The following is a 375-nucleotide window of genomic DNA, read 5'->3' as shown; positions in this document are numbered from 1 at the left end:
ATTGCGGCCGCGCTCCCGGAGGGTCCAAAGTCATGATGGGCAACGCGAGCGGGGCAGCGGCGTGAGTACAAGGCGCAAAAGTCGGGTTTCGCAGAAGCCACAACGTGTAAGGGTGCTGCAGTTGTCAGCAGCACATCGCAAAGCATGCCTCAGACAGGTGCTCGCTGCCGTCAGATTGTGCTGGGTTTCTCCAAAAGCTTCCCGAATTTTGTAGCTCATCCTAATGAGGGTAATGCTGCTCCTGGGAAGTTCGTGCTGTTGTGCTGCAGCAGCCACTTCGCACCGTTAGTTCTGCCTTGCTGCCCTCAGTCCTAAAGGAGAAAAGGTTGAGAAGATTCTAATTACCATCGTAAAAACCTGAGAAAGTTTTTCTAG

The sequence above is a fragment of the Meleagris gallopavo genome, chromosome Z (genome assembly GCF_000146605.3).
Source record: "Meleagris gallopavo isolate NT-WF06-2002-E0010 breed Aviagen turkey brand Nicholas breeding stock chromosome Z, Turkey_5.1, whole genome shotgun sequence".
Lineage (NCBI taxonomy): Eukaryota > Metazoa > Chordata > Aves > Galliformes > Phasianidae > Meleagris > Meleagris gallopavo.
Note: the sequence above shows the minus strand (reverse complement) of the source record.